The 14,033-nt window shown below is 40.7% G+C and overlaps 1 pseudogene; it reads left to right on the forward strand.

Annotated features, from left to right (window-relative positions):
• Positions 1 to 3,761: 3,761 nt before the first annotated feature.
• On the forward strand, positions 3,762 to 6,972 carry LOC102767421 (annotated as a pseudogene).
• The last annotated feature ends 7,061 nt before the right edge of the window (positions 6,973 to 14,033 follow it).

Consider the following 14,033-nt stretch of genomic DNA (forward strand, 5'->3'; position numbering starts at 1 on the left):
ACATGGCAGGCATTAGGTTCCAGGGGAAAAAGGTTTAATGGTCTACAAAGCAAATCTTTAAAGAATGTGAAAGGAAAAATGTTGCCTTTATGATAGAAAAGGCTACCTTTTTATCTCAAGATAGTCAAAGAAACATTTTGTCCTTTATAACTGATATTTAGACACTTTCATCCTTTTGGCAAAAAGAGCTTATGAACTAGTGAAATTTAAAGTTAAGGTGCAGGTTTAATGGAAACTAAGCAATGTGGTTTGGAATTGCTATTATGTTATATAGGCAGTTGTATCCCATAGCCTAGAAAAAAAATGTTTTTACAGAGTTATTTCACAAAGATATATTTCTGTTTTTCCCAAAATTATATGACATTATTGAGACTTTAAATTATAGAACCAAAGAATAAAGGAGCATCTAACATACTTTTCCCACCCCTCAATGAATACACTCCCCCTTCCTCCAATTATATAGATTCACTGTGCTTTCAGGAGAAAAATATAATGATGAAAAACTCACCAGACTGAACCTAGACATTTCAAAAGGCTACAAAAAAATACCCCATTTACAAAGAAAACTACACTAGATTCACCATTATGGATGGTGGTAGAGAAGTAGGTTATTAGGGTCAAGTAGGCAAATTTATGGAGACACCACATTCTACATCATTAGCTCTAAATAACTCCACAAGGATTCGCAAGAGTATTTTCACTTAAGACAAATAGTTTCCATATAATATTTTCATCCAAAATCACCCCTCCTGTAAAATGACGTGATGACTTATTATTGCACTTAAAATATGGTCGAAATGCATCCCTCTGTAATCTCTCCACCACTTACTTTCCCCACTTTATATCCTACTTTTCTCCCCCTTGTCCACTACACCACAGTCACACTGTCCTGTTTCATGAACACATCAAACTGATCTCTGCCTCCGCGTCTTTGTGCTGGGTATTCCATCTGCCTGGAATGCTCTCCCGACTTTTTATCAGAGTTGAGGTTAAATATCACCTTTTTCAAGAGGCCATCTCAAACCATCCCATCCAAAATAATCCTGTTCTCACCATTATTCTGCTTTATTTTTTTCCTAACAGAAGATTCTCAAAAATATATGTGGAATAAAGGAACACTTCATATAATATTTCTTGAACTGCCTCTACTTTCAGGTAACTTTTTGGAGAGCTCAGACTAATGAAGAATCTACACTAGAATAAGGACAAAGGCAAATCAATAATTTCCAAAATTTATATTGCATAGTATAAAAAATTCAGATCACTAGTTGACTTTCATTCAATAAATACAATGGGGGAAAAAATCTGTCATTACTCTTACCAGGAACTGACTTCCTTGGAGAGTAGGAAAGGAAGAGGAAATTAAATCAAAGATCCTCACTTGTGAAATGTCAGGTTGCAATTGATCTTGCATTTGCTTGACACTTACAAGTTGAATTGCACTGAATGGACTGAGGATATAGGTTCTGTCTCTAAATGACTGGGTGAACTTGAAAAATCCCTTGTGACATTGGAATGAGAGTTTCTTCTTTGTGTAACTCATAGTCCCTATTGTGAACTTCAAATTAAATAATGCTTAGGAAAGTACTTTTTGCTGTCAAGCACTATGGAAATGTAAAGTGTGGCTTTTACTAAAGTATTGTATTTTCTCAAAAGGAAAACCAGAATATTTTTGCATAATATTCAAGCATTTCTAGAAAAGAAGTGATTCGGTTGCATATTAATATTCAAACCCAGTCAAGATTCCACCCTGTCATTTATTTAATACCCTCTGTAGATCCATGTAGACATATAAAGAGTTATTTTTGCAATAGTAAGAACAACTTCAGACGGCTTCCCTTGTGTATAGCAGAGTATAAACTCACCTACTACGATTATGCTGGAGTCATAGGCTAAAAGACTGGACTAGCAATGAAGGATACTAAGTAGTTGAACAGAACCATTTTTAAAACAAGGGCTATGTAGTATGATTGAAGAAGCAATGAAAGCTATAAAAACACCTTCATCAGACTAACACAATTGCCTTAAATTTTCACTATTAGATGTACTTTTCTAATTACATTTTAGTTTGGTTGAGCAATTAATTATCTTCTTTGATAATGAAGTGGGAAAAACCCACCAACTCATAACACTATAGCAGAAACGAATTTACCTAATTAACCCAGTCCTACCACTGTCATTTAGTGAAATGTTCTAATGGACTCTGAGGAAACCAGAAGTGGTTGATTAGGTAAATTTTGCTTGGGTAAATGAAGTCAGGACCAAGGTGTTCTGATTTGAACATTTGAGGCTTTAAAATGGGCCCTGGACCCTGAGTGGTATTGTTCAGTGGTTAGATCATGGGCCCATGCACTGAAGGGTCCCGACTGCAATTCCCAGTCAAGGGCATGTACCTGGGTTGCAGGTTTGAGCTCTGGCCTGGTCAGAGCAAGTGAGGCAACCAACCAATGTGTCTCTCTCACATCGATGTTTCTCTCCCCTTCCCTTTCCAATCTCTCTAAAAATCAATGGAAAAAATATTCTCAGGTGAGAATTAACAACAACAAAAATAGGGGGCTCTGAGCAGCCAAGAGCCAGCAAAGAAGGTATCTGAAAGTCATTTAGCCACACAATTAGAAGAAATTCAAAACTAGCAGCCACTCGATCCACAGTGGGAGGCGTGCAGGAGGCAGATGATCAATGTTTCTCTCTCATCAATGTTTCTGTCTTGTTATCCTTATACCTTCCTCTCTGTTTAAAATAAATAAAATAAAATATTTTTTAAAAAGTGGGTAATGTTGAAACAAGACTGAATTTGTGAAACAAGATTGCCAGTGTGTACATAATTGTTACAACTCAAAGATAGATACATGGGGTAAGGAGGTAATATTACTCTATCTAATTTTGTATATATTAAATTTTTCTGCAATAAAAAATTAAAACACATTAGTATAATATTTGCTCAAGGAAGTTTGGAAGTATATATCAAAAGGCATTTATCATAATAAAATATTCAGATAAGTGTGAAAATATATACAAAAAAGAATGCTTATTCCAGCATTGTTTGTAGTAATGAAAAAGGAGAAACAATCCAAATATCTATAAAAAATGAAATGGTTAAATAAATAGTACTATGTCCATACAATGAAAGATTATGCATCCATCAACATTTAATCTCTCTCTGTCGAAATATATATATATTGCATGAGATAGTGCAAGACCTGGAAAACCTCCCCCCCCCCCCCCCAAAACCCCCCCCCCGTGCCATGGCCCCTCCCTGAGTCCTGGAGTCTTGCCAGTCCTGCCCCACATGGCCAGCGCACTGTGGGATGGCCCCAAGTCTTAGAGTGCCACCCCAATGCCCCACCTCTGGGCTGTGCAGAGCGGCCACCGAGCCCCACCCTTATGGTGTGAACATGGGGTCATGGAAACCCCAGCAGAAGCTGCACAAAGTGGACACAGGGACCCCCATGCGTGGGGCTGTGGAGACCCTGGAAGAAGCCGCACAAAGCAGATGTCGGGACCCCTGTGCCCCCATGGGACCACAGGAAACCTGGCGGAAGCTGCACAGAGCGGCTGCCATTTCTGACTCCGCTGCCCCACTCCTGCTGTGTGTGCAGCCATCTTGTGATGACGTTATGGCATGAGGTTCAATTTGCATATTGCCTCTTTATTATATAGGATATATATAGTAGTGCCTGTAGCACCGCCCTTTAAACAGCCTGCCCACCATGCTCTGGCCTGCCACCCCGGCCAACAGCTGCCAGACATGGCCCCCCAACATGTACAGGGTTGGAGACTACGTCTATTTCTAGAATTCTTCCAGAAACCTTTACCCAATCCAGAGAATTGAGGAGCTCCACAAGGACCTATGGGAAGATGGAGGCCAAGGTGATTTGCTTCTACTGGGGGCCATCTCCAGCACCCTCATTGCTCTGGCCACCCTATCCGACAAGCTTGCCAACCTGTCCATCTGCTACAAAACTGGACCAGGGGTCAATGATAGCGAGGAAGGGGAAATCAAGGAGGAGATAAAGAACTAGAGATGCTTTCCCATGAAGTTTAAGTACCAGGTGCAGGACTGGGAGCAGTTCCTTTCAAAAGAGCTGGAGTCACTGCTTGACACCCACATCAGAAGAGAGAGCAGCATCACTCTCTCTGTTCAGTGAGACTCAGTTGCTCAAGTCCTATCTGGAGTGGAACAACTTCTTCTACTATCTCATCTAAGACCCACAGCAGAAGATGCTGCTGGCCGACAAACGGGAGATTCCTATGGGAAACCAGTACCTGGCTGACATCACCCACCTGGAAGGAGAGGAGTACAGTCATGATCAGTCCAAATTTGATACTAAGGTGTGGGAGACACACAGCTCAGTCATAGACAAGCAGATTGACCAGTTGCTGGTGGTGGCCCACTCCTTGGGCAACTTTGAGCGGACCCTTGACTACAGCAGCAGCTCCGTCTGACAGCCCAACCTGCACATGAGCGCTGCAACTGCCTCCCAGGACATCACCCTGTTCCACCCCATGGACATGCTGCACAAGAACTTGTATGACTTTTCCAAGGCCACTTTAGCTCTGGTGTGTCAGGGTGGGCTCATGCTCTGCTGGGATAAAATGGAGGAGTGGTCGGTCTCAGAGGCCAGTATCTTCAAGGAGGCCCTGGAGAAATACAGGAAAGATTTCAAGAACATCCACCAAGACTTTTTTTTTTAAATATATTTTATTGATTTTTTACAGAGAGGAAGGGAGAGAGAAAGAGAGCTAGAAACATCGATGAGAGAGAAACATCGATAAGCTGCCTCCTGCACATCTCCCACTGGGGATGTGCCCGCAACCCAGGTACATGCCCTTGACCGGAATCGAACCTGGGACCTTTCAGTCCGCAGGCCGACGCTCTATCCACTGAGCCAAACTGGTTTCGGCGCACCAAGACTTTTTACCTAGGAAGTCACTCACCAGCATCATACAGTACTACTGCATGTGGAAGACTGCCAAAAGATATGTGCAGCAGAAGCATTTGAAAGCAGCTGAAGATGAGACTGCATTAAAGCAAGTTTATATCCTCAACTAAAGGGTGTCCCAAAATTCATGCAAGAAGTAATTTTGATAGAAAACACAGGTTTATAATTTAAAATTGTAAATTTTTTATTGATTCATAAAGTATACAGTATATGCTTATGTATGGAATAGGATATCAGGTAAATGGCCCCCATGGCTTTGCTAGCACATATGCACTCTTTTGTTGAAATTTTCCATGACTGTTTTGCATAAATGTGGTTGAATTTTGCAGATCACCAAAACGGGAAATTACATGACCAGGAAATGACTCATGCAGTAATTGAATTGTTTCTTGGGCTGAAATTGTCCCATTTTGGGTTCAGAAAGTCCACGAGTGATTGTTGAGAAACAAATGCATCCACAATGTGTCACTGTTTGGTGCGGATTTGGGGCTGGAGGCATCATCAGACCATTCTTCTTCGAAAATGCGGCTGCTCAGTCAATAACAGTTAATGGTGCTCGCTATCACAACATGATAATCCAGTTTTTTGTGCCTAAATTGCAAGATATGGATGTGGACGACATGTGGTTTCAACAAGACGGTGCTACATGCCATACAGCCCGAGAAACAATTCAATTACTGCATGAGTCATTTCCTGGTCGTGTAATTTCCTGTTTTGATGATCAGAATTGGCCTCCCAGATCATGGGATTTAACGCTGTTGGACTTTTTTCTTTGAGGTTTTTTGAAGTCTAAGGTTTATGCCAACAAGCCCACAGCCACCCATGTCTTGAAGAAGGAAATTGAGCACTGTATCAATGAAATTCAGCCACATTTATGCAAAACGTCCATGGAAAATTTCAACAAAAGAGTGCGTATGTGTCAGCAAAGCTGAGGAGGCCATTTACCCGATATTCTATTCCATACATAACCCTTTACTGTATACTTTATGAATCAATAAAAAAATTACAATTTTTTAATTATAAACCTGTGTTTTCTATCAAAATTACTTCTTGCATGAATTTTGGGGCAACCTTTATAACAAGCCAAATCCAAACCAGATCAATGTCAACAACATCAAGGTGGGTGTGGTGAAGGGCACAGGGGCTGCCAGAGCTGTCACATCACTCAACCTTACCAGTGGTATTTTTGGAGCCCCCCTAACATGCAGCATTGTCTCTGCACATCTAATTGGACATATGGGAAGAAATACAGTGACTTGAAAATGCCAACCTGGTTAGATGGAAAGAGGCCAGGACCAAACCTCATTACCATGAGACCCCATGCCATCCCAGCCCCAAGCAACAGGAGCGGCAAGTGCCCTGTGAAGATGAACAGGCCTTCTACCTGCATACCTCCAAGCTCATGTGGCTCTCCCAGCACCTGTGCTGAGGGATCCTGTGCCCATGGCACACCTCCAGTCATTCCTACCTGTCCACCAACAGCTTGGCCATCAAGGCTGGATGCATGGCCAGGCTGCCCAAAGTCGTGCAAAGCCTGAAGCAGAACCACCCCTGCCCCACCTCCCCGCCCCCACCCCAATCTGACTGGTGAAGAGTGTATCTAGTGTGCGCAGTGGCCTGACTTCCACCAAGTTGCCCCTGTGGTGAATAATGGCTTTCCCACCATCCTGGGCAAGAGGAGCTATGAGCAGCACAGCAGGGTGGATGGTGACATGAAGAAGCGCCTCTTGATGCCCAGTAGGTGCTTGTGGAGCCATGGACAGACCAGGCACATGGGACCAAGCCTGAACCTCCTGTTCCAGGGCAAGTTGTGCTCTGTCAAAGTGCTCCTGATCCCAGGGGCTCCCTGCCCTTCCCCGCGCACCTCCTCCCCATGTCAAGCAGCTGCGGATGAACTGGATCCATGTCCCTGATGAAGTGTTTTACTTGGTCACTGAGGAGACCCAGAAGATTCATTCCACAGCTGCTCTTGTCCTAGGAGACCAAGAGCGCTGCCTGCAGGCCCTGCAATCCCAGGTTCCTGCGCTAGAGACAGCTCCTGCGCAGCCTCCACCCACGCTGGTAAAAGATGAGCCATAAATCTCATAGAGGGCTAGGCTCCACCACTGCCCCAGGCTATTCGGAAAACCAACCAAGCCCCTGCCTGCCTGCCCACCTGGTTTTGGTAGCGCCCTCCTGTCCTCACCTGCAGAGAAACTATCTCCTTTGCGGCACCTGGAGAAAAAGTGCGGTTTAACTTACACCGGTAATGCCTAGGAGCTGATTTTAGCTTTGTGTTACTTTTTTGTCTGAAGCTTTCACTGCAAGCTCATGTGCCTGCTGGAAGTTTTGTGTTCTGTTGAAGGTGCCCTTTTAAATTTTGTTTTTATTATTTTTTTAGTAGATGAATTTAAGCTCTGTAGCTTACACCTGCTATGCCAGCCAAGCTGCCTGGTGAGGTTGGCCCCTTGTCTTTTCAAATAAGTTTAATATTTAAAAAAGAAAAAAAAACTCATAAAAAGAAAAAAAATAATTCAGTAATTAAAATCCTGTTTATAATTCTAAAAACAACCTGAAACAGCTTCAGTGTCCACCAAATGGAGACTGATTATAAACAATGAAATAGTAATAGTTATTAAAAAGTCAGAAATAAGGCAAACATTCTAATAAAACATAGGCAGATAATTTAATAGGTATTTCAAAAAGGAAAATTATAAATGACCAGTAATCCCATGGAAAAATCATCAATGTCACTGATCATCTGAAAATACAAATTAAAACCCCAATGACATATATTTACCCACTTAACTAAAATGCCTAAAATTAAAAAGACTGAAACTGCTAAATTTTGGCAAATATGTGTAAAAACTGGAAATGGAAAATAGTATGGCAACATCTTATAAAGTTAAGCATACTACCCAGCAATTCCACCCCTTGGCATTTACCAAAGGAAATGAAAAGTTTTGTCCACACAACAACCATATATAAATGTTCAAAGGAGCATTATTCATATAGCCCAAAAGTGAAAGCTACCCAAATGAACCTCAGTTGGTGAATAGATAATAATATTTTATGATATATTCACACCATAAAATACTACATGAAATTATAAAAGGCAAAACTATAGTGACAGAAAACAAATCAAGGGATACCTGGGGTGGAGGTGGGGAGGAATGCAGCTGAATTGGATGTAGAAGTGAAAAGATCACCTGAAACTTCTTAGGGTGAAGGAGAAATTTTTTAGCTTAATCACCATGCTAGTTACATTGCATACAATTACCAAAATTTACCAGTTATGCAGTTAAAATTGGTGAATTGTATTGTAGATAAATAGCAACTTAATGAACCATAAAAGAATACAAAAGAAAGCAAAAGTTAGAAGTAGTGTCCCACCTGTTGCTGGTGTGTATGACTGGTCCTTTTGCAGTGGCATGAGGAAAGAATTCCAAACGCACATGCGTGGAGAAGTTTAAATGTGATGGTAAGATTTTATTGTGAATTAAGAGGAATTAGCCCTAACCCATTTGGCTCAGTGGATAGAGCCTCGGCCTGCGGACTGAAGGGTCCCAGGTTCGATTCCGGTCAAGGGCATGTACCTTGGTTGCGGGCACATCCCCAGTAGGGGGTAGGCAGGAGGCGGCTGATCGATGTTTCTCTCTCATCGATGTTTCTAGCTCTCTATCCTTCTCCCTTCCTCTCTGTAAAAAATCAATAAATAAAATATTAAAAAAAAAGAATTAAGAGGAATTAATACATCCTTGGGGATCTAGAGGGCGGGTGGGCAGGCTCTAGAAGCACTACAGTGAGGATTCTGTTAATTCTTCATATATCTTCTTGGTTTAGGCAAAGGACAAAGAACTATTTAAATTATCCAAACCAAACTTCTAATCTTCCCAGGCTTGGATGGAGCCCTACTCCCAGTAAATTCTATTGGGACTTCATGCCCTCTATCCAACCTAATTACCTTTCTGATTATTCCCACGCAAGGCCCTGCCCCTCTGTTTCATCACCCTGACTCCCATTGTGAATGTTCAAAAGTTGTATTACATCACCTAGTTCTTATTGTGCATGCCCTGGGCAGAGGAATTTCTTACCCCCACCTCCAGTACTAGGCTTTTAGGATTTCTATGGTTTCCTGTCTAGTTCTGGGACCAGTGACAGCCCCCTGAGAGTGTGCTAATGGGTCTGTTTACCAGTAAGCTAGATGGAAATTCTGTTTTGTTACTTGTTCCCACTTTCCAGTTTATAAAAATTATTTAATTCTCTTTTGCTTTCTTCCTTATGTTAATAACTATGCTTATGCTGACACAACTTCTTGCCCCTAGTGGGGATTAAGAAAAATCACAGGATAAATCTTGTGTCCCTTTCTGATTCAGGATGTGAAGGACAATCCCTCCACTGGCCCTTCTTTCCCCCAGCATCAAAACCTTCTAGTGAAGTTATATGTTATTTTTGGCTAAAAGCAATTTTTTTAAAAGATGATTTTTCTAAACACATGGTCCTCTCTGAGCTTGTAGCAGGCAGACTTGTTTTACAGGATGGGAAAAAAAGAACTTCTGAATTTATGAAAAATATAAGTCAACCTGGTGGTTCACTATAAAACTGGAAGGAGTCCAAGGATATTTCAGCTAAATAATTAGATTAAAAATGTGGTTATTTGACCTGATAGAACAAATCAAAGTCACTTGATGTTAACTCCATAAGATAACAGCCTACTGATTATTGACAAAATATCTTGCAAGGATGCAGATCAAAGGGGGTTATTTCTAGATGTAATCCATCAAAACAATCTTCATACCTCTATGATATCTTGTCAATAGTATGTTTTAGCATTGCAATTATTCTAGGTAGTAAGACATCACAGAAAGAAGACAGTGGAAAAACAAGTTCCTTCAAAAGCAACAACTTTGGAGACTAAAGATGAACTTCTAATTGAAAAAGTTCTTGGACTAGAGTATCTCCAAAGGTTGCAAAACAGATGTCTGGCACTATCAAATTTTTGACAGTCACAGCATTAATGCCAATTTGGATTGTTAGACATTAGAAGTGTTTTAGATATGAATAAAGATTATTCAAAAGGGAATGATATATTACCCGATCTCAGTAGTAAACAGACCCCCATCCCCACATGGAAAATAGTATTGAAAAACCACGGAGAGAAACAGCAGAGTCCGAAACATGCTGAAGAGAAAACCTAAGGCCTTAGTGGTCCACATTTTTTTTATGGTAGCAGGAAAAGAACTCTTTTGAAAAATCTAACCTACATACAACTAGTATTTCAAGCCAGACACCTTTGATCATTCTTCCATGAAAATTTGTTAGTTTCACTCTCAGCCAGCCCCTTCCTGTGTTTAAAAACAAAACAAAAATGTAACCAGGATCACAATGGCTGGAATAAACACGGTGGCCCTTTCCACTCAATAGCAACAAATCCAAGGTCAGTTTTGGAAATACCAGCTGTGTGAATGCTATTTTACAGTGTTTGCTTCATTTTAGGTATGTTCTAATTAATGACTTACTTCAGCCAGGTACTTCATGGAAGAAAATCCCACTCAGTGCTCTTATCAGGCTTGTGCACTCCTGCTTATTAAGAAGGATGTCTGTGGGTCTAAGAAAGGTTTATTCCAGCTTAAACATACCTTTTCAGCTACTGCCAGAGAGTTCTGAGTATATGCAGAATAATACTTAAAAATTTATGCTTTTATTATGGAAATTTTAAAAATATATAAAAGTAGAGCCAAGATTACAATCATCCACCACTCATCTAACACACAGTTTCAACATCTATCAACTCCTGTTCATTTTTGTTACATCTATGCTCCCCTTTTCCTTTTTATGAATTATTTAATGCAAATCCTAGATATTGCATCAATTATCTATGAATACTTTGATGCTCATAAGTTTTTTATCCCGTTCTTAGAACAACTTAGAGATGACACAAGAAAAAGAAATAAAACTGAAAGATTAAACCCAGAACTTGACAATTTATCAGATTTTTTCATTACCATTACCACTAATTTGGAAGTTGAAGTTCAGAACTATAAAATATGTAAAGCGAGTTCAGCAATCTATCACCCCCAACTAGAACAATTTAATGACCTCTCCCTGACATTCCCCAAAGGAAAAAAAAAAAACAAAACAAAAGGAAAACACTTCCTCATAGGTGAATGTAAGGTCCTCTGAATCTTTTCTCTGGGGCAAAGGAACTAGAATATCACTAATAGAAATACATTGAAAAGTGCTTTTTTTTTCATGCATAAATATAACTGACTATTCAGAGTTCTTATTTTTCATCTAAAAATATTATAGCTTAAAGGTGGTGCTCTCACTTTACAGGGTCTGACCAGAAAGTCACAATTTCAAGACATCTGACTCTTGCGTTGAAAATATAAAGCTGCCCTTTACCCTTAGGAGTGCACACACTTCATTTTCTTGAATCACTGAAAGCCTTTCACAAGGTGAATTGCCTTCACTGTAATCCTTCTAAACAATTGAGGACATCTAACTTCAAATCCTGAGTTTCTTGGTTTTGTGAATTGATCCAATGAGTACAAATGAGTTTACTAAAACCCATGTGGTCCTTAGCCAGTGTCTATGTGAAAAGTTAAACAGTGCAAACCTGGGAAAATATTTTAATATGGTAAAGTCTGACAAAGTGACCCTAGAAAACACAGGACTAAAGGAAATAAGCAAGGATGCACAAGTAGTAGCTGTTTTATGAGAGAGAGAGAGAGAGAGAGAGAGAGAGAGAGAGAGAGAGAGAGAGATCTCACTGGCTGAGCAGATAATGATGAACCTGCTAGCAGCCCAGATATAGGATTTATAGAGGCATATTTTCAAGTTATACCTGGTAATCTGGAACCCATGGAACTGAGAAACCCCAAGCAGTCAATGAACCAGATCCTGACAGTTTTAATGAAATAAAGATTTGATAAGGATAAAACAATAAAGAGCATCAGGAACAAGTTGACTGGCACCAGGAGAAAGTCTTAGAGCAAAATACAATAGGCTACACTTCAGAAAACACTTGGACCAAAGCCGTCAGACATAAGAAAGATGATGACATGAAAATTGCTACAGAATGTGTCTACAAATTTGCTCAAAAATTTTTTCTCTGGGGTTATGATGAGAGCCCTGGATATTTATCAATAGATGTAGTACATAAAACTGAAGCCGAGAATCAGAAATAAACATCTCAAACTAGATATTTTCCTTATTCCTGTTGGCTTCTCAGTGCTGTCTGCCATTTATTCTTCTTTTTCATGCCATTAAACTAGTGATGCATATAACATTTAAAGGTAGACATGGTTCAATTATAATGACCTGGAAGTATCTAACATTCAAGAGGGCTCAGTGCAGAGTAATTGAGATTAGAGTGGTTATACTTTCTTCTTCATGCAATAAAAGATATATTTGATGAAAATAAAATGATTAATCACTTATAAAATAAGTGGGTAGGTCTAATCATTAGGCCTATTGACTAACAAAAATCCAAGGTTTATGTGTATACTGAAATTTCTCTGTTATTCCCCTCCCGCCCCCGCCAACAAACACACATTTCCTCCATCTGAGAAGAACTTTAATTTTGACCTAATATAGAAATAATAAACAGATCAACTGTGTAGATATAAAACTGAAAGCAACAAATGAATAAGAAAAAACAAACAAATAAAAACTCATAGACACAAATAACAGTATGGTGGTTACCAGAGGGAAGAGGTAGGGGTAGTAAAGGGAAAGGGGGGTGTCAAATATATGGTATCAAAAGATGATTTACCTTTGGTTGATGGGCACACAGTACAATATATAGATCATATATCATAGAAATACACATGAAATCTATATAATCTTATTAACCAATTTAACCCTATAAATTGAATTTAAAAAGTACAATTGTGGGCACCCTTTATTTATTGCTCACACTTATAACTGATTGATCTCCTTCCCTCCTACTTGTCAAGAGTAGCATGTTCTGTATTCTGGGACTGTGTGGGTGTATGTAGGTTTAAATGTGGGTCTGGGTGAATGAATAGATATATAGATAGCTAGAAAGTTATATGGATGATTGATGGATGGATGGATAGATAGATAGATAGATAGATAGATAGATAGATAGATAGATAATTAAAGCATAAACTAAATGAGTTAGGAATATTCATGGTCAAAGAGAGTAAATGAAAGATAAAATCCACTCATTAAGAAAATGCTTGAAGACTCACAATCATTTGCCTTTTGTCTTTATGTTTCTCTAACATTTTAAGTAATATATAATTATTTTTATAAATTACCTGTGTGTTTCTCATTAATAGTTTATTAGCTACAACACTCTTTATGTTACACTAGTGGCCCAGTGCACGAAATTCATGTGGGGGAGGGGGTGTCCCTCAGCCCGGTCTGTACCCTCTCCAACCTGGGACCCCTCAAAGGGGCCTAAACTGGCAGCCGGACATCCCTCTCACAATCTGGGACTGCTGGCTCCTAACCACTCACCTGCCTGCCTGCCTAATTTCCCCTAACAACTCTGCCTGCCATCCTGATCACCCCCAACTGCCACCCATGCTAGTGTGCTTGCCCCCAACTGCACCTATGCTGGCCTGCTCACACCAAATTGCCCCCCACTGTCCTGATCAGCTCCAACAGACCCCCACTGATGGCCAGCTCGCCCCCAACAGGCCGCCTGCTGGTCTGCTTACCCCTAAAGGTCCCATCCCCCAACAGCCTGATCACCCACATCTTTCCTCCCCTCTTGGCCTCTAACCACCTCTACCTTGGCCCTGCCACTATGGCTTTGTCCAGAAGAACATCTGGAAGGTCTCCTGGAAGGTCTCTGTCTAATTTGCATATTGCCCTTTTATTATATAGGATTAGAGGTCCAGTGCACAAAAATTTGTGCACTCCAGGGGGGTCCCTCCGCCCGGCCTGTGCCCTCTCACAGTCTGGGACCCCTCGGGGATGACCACCTGCTGACTTAGAGGGCCTAAGCTGGCAGTCAGACATCCCTCTAGCATCCCAGGAGCCCTCGGGGGATGTCCACTTGCCAGCGGGGAGCAGGCCTAAGCTGCAGTCAGACATCCTTAGCGCTGCTGAGGAGGCGGGAGGGGCTCCCCCTAC

This window comes from Myotis davidii, unplaced genomic scaffold (genome assembly GCF_000327345.1).
Source record: "Myotis davidii unplaced genomic scaffold, ASM32734v1 scaffold550, whole genome shotgun sequence".
NCBI lineage: Eukaryota > Metazoa > Chordata > Mammalia > Chiroptera > Vespertilionidae > Myotis > Myotis davidii.